The 2,987-nt window shown below is 43.7% G+C and overlaps 1 long non-coding RNA gene across 1 annotated transcript; it reads left to right on the top strand.

Moving 5' to 3' along the window:
• The first annotated feature begins 1,140 nt into the window (after positions 1-1,140).
• Positions 1,141-2,541, top strand: LOC148677867 (uncharacterized). Its single transcript, XR_015936968.1, has 4 exons — positions 1,141-1,276; positions 1,384-1,530; positions 1,642-1,728; positions 2,187-2,541. It is a non-coding gene; the product is annotated as an uncharacterized LOC148677867 (long non-coding RNA).
• The last annotated feature ends 446 nt before the right edge of the window (positions 2,542-2,987 follow it).

The following is a 2,987-nucleotide window of genomic DNA, read 5'->3' as shown; positions in this document are numbered from 1 at the left end:
AGTTTTTTTGCAACATGAATATAATTATATCATTATTAATTTCTTGAGATACGCGATTCCATATTATATTCCCTTTTAATCAAATTCTAAAAGTATGCTTGTTGACTTTGGTATCACGTTAGTTAAAGACTTCGATGCTTAAAATGTTTAGGGAGAAATGGAATACTGGTGTGTATGTTTTCTTTAAAGTACCGAGTCCAGCCATATACTGTATGTTTAAGTTCCAAAATTAATATCGTTTATGGCCTTTTTTACACGCGTTGCAGTATGCTCCTATTCTTTTTATGCTCAGGCACTAAGATTTCCCTTCAGTGGTAAAATTCCATATAAATATTCAATACTTAAATGGGCACAGTTAAGACATTAAATATACATATAAGTAGTATAAAGCGACACCTTTCGTCAAACTTTTGACAGGTACCACGCCCCCTTTTCCAGCCAATGGTCGTCCGCGGTGTTTGGTTGTCCCGCCCCCTTGCCATCCAATGGCGTGTTGTTATTTGTGCATGTCCCGCCCCCTCAGGAGCCAATGGTGTGGGTCGGAACCCCCGCCTCCCGGCCGGTCGGTCCGGCGCCTCAGGGTCCCAAAGCCCCAAGACGGCGCATCCCTCGCTTTAGGTGTGTGCAAGTGTGTATTGGTTTGGAAGGGGACCATGTCTGCCGCGGGGTTGAGTGCGCTCTATTATAACCCTAGGAAATCCGAGATCCCGGGGTATGAGCGCCGCCAGCCGCGGCCGGGTGGTCGAGTGGTTGTCCGGCCAGGCTGCTTATACGCTGCACAAGCCGTGTCTCAAAAACAGCAAGGGTGCAAGCACACACACACACTAACTGCGTAAAGTCTCACGGAAAGAATTCGCAGGACAAACACCATGTGAAATGTGAACCGCTTTATTTCAACAGTGGGTTTTCAAACACAGAAACAGCGCAGCAGCACTTTTTACACAAGTTACAGACTCCAGTTTGCAAGTATGTGAAATGTGATCCGCTTTATTTCAACAGGGGGTTTTCAATCACTGAAACAACAGGATTTAGAATTTCAGCGGTATGTATATCTGGCTTATTGTGAGACAATTACAACGTCATGGTGCATGTCTCGTGTTAACTATAGTTACAAAACGTTGTATAATATTTGTATACTAGGCAATATTGAATGATTATAATGGAATTACCGGGGAGTTGTGCCGTAATGTGGTCGTGACTGTGTGTATCCATTCATTTCCATTAGCCCCGAAAACCACAGCTGTAAAAAGACCAGTTACGGCGCAGCACAACACTGGTGAGTAATTACGACAAAGTTTTGAATAACGCTTTACGACCATGTGAGTCTTAAAGACACATGGGGTATATACTCCACACCAAAACTCGTATGTGTCTATTCCGCAGACGCGGGCGAAGGGACAAGTCGCTACACATTTAAAAGACCTCGTTTGGGGTTTGCATTACCAACCCAAAACCTTGTGGAGACACATGCAGATGTTCACGTCATACCAGACGATGCGGGGGATATTATCAGATCGCCTGAGAGAAGAGGTCGGTATTATATAAAACATTCTTTTAGCATGGCCATTTAAACGTGTCTATAATAAAAATCCCCACCGTTTTTCTATTTTTTCACTAATGGTATTTTCCCACTCCGTGCAGACCCCGGACCTTCAAAAAATAAACTGCGACGAGCCAACAAGTTAACTGGGGCAACGAGCTCAAAACGTCTGAAATCAACAAGCAAAGGTTAATATAATTTAAGCGTGGTCAAGATGTGTTATGATCCACTTACGGTAAACGTTACTTCTTTTGTTAGGATGTTAATTCGCTGAAAGATCCTACTTCGCGTAGTTTTCTGTTTGGGAGTGTTAAAAAACCTTATTTTAAAACTGCTTAGCTTTTAAAGTTTAAAGCGACTGGTCTGTGCGAGGGTCTACAGGCTGTTAGCACGCCGCTTGACCCAGTAGCGCCACCACAACCGTCAAGGAAACCGGTGTAACAACATGTCTGGGTAACTTGTTCCATTCACCCGCAGCCCTTTGTGTAAGGATGCGCCACATGTGTGGCGTTTTTATCATAGTTATCGTAGTTTTCTGACTTTGACAGTTTAGATTTCATTGATTGTTGTGTTGAAAAGTCGTTTATTTTAGTTTTGAGATGTGGAGCATTGGCGTGGTAATAAAAAGTCTTATTTTTTCACACAGCAGCTGTATCGACGCGTGGCGAAACAAATGTGGCGGAAACGTCGGACCCCAAGGTGGTGACTGCATCGGAGACGGCTGTTAAGACGCTGACCAAAGCCAGACGTGTCAAGCCTGCGGAGCGAAATAATAACGCGCCTAAAGACTTGGTGTTGGGTGATGTGCTAGATTCAGTGCAAGGTATTACACAGTCACTATCAACGGCGATCACTAATGAGGTGGCCAAAAAACGAGCTTTAGAGCGTCTAAGAGCGGTTTTAGCCGGTGTACAGACCTTGTTTCCAAAACAGATCCAGGTTTTCCCCGCTAACCTCTTAGATATAATTTCTACAGAAGATGCCGTTCTAAACTCAGGATTTCAGACCATGATGATGATATTTCATGCTTCATTGGTGCAAATCCCCAGTGATAAATGACTAAACATGCGGTCTAAAAAGTGCTTAAAAGACCGACCGCTTGCCAACCGCAAGCGTTTGTACATAAATAAAAGAATTAAACTGGCAAAAGCATGTTTGTTGCGTCGTCAAAGATTCAGAGAGAGGCATCAGATTTCCCAAGGGTCGCCCGAACCACGCAATGAAAATGCAGTGGTAGAAAATAAGTTAAGGCCCGAGGTTGTTGTAGCAGAACAGGATGGCGGTAACCGAGAACCGGTTGTACTGAACGATCTGAATCAGGTTGGTGGCGGTGCAGGGGCGAATAGAGACCCCATAGTTTTCCTGGAGCGTATACGTAGTTATAACAGATCTTATAATAATTTTAGAGCAACAGAGCACCATGAAGAATTTCGTTTTGTTAATCTCG

This window comes from Lepisosteus platostomus, chromosome 1 (genome assembly GCF_059453375.1).
Source record: "Lepisosteus platostomus isolate fLepPlt1 chromosome 1, fLepPlt1.hap1, whole genome shotgun sequence".
Lineage (NCBI taxonomy): Eukaryota > Metazoa > Chordata > Actinopteri > Semionotiformes > Lepisosteidae > Lepisosteus > Lepisosteus platostomus.
The sequence above is the reverse complement of the archived record's forward strand: the minus strand, read 5'-3'. Positions and strand labels throughout refer to the sequence as shown.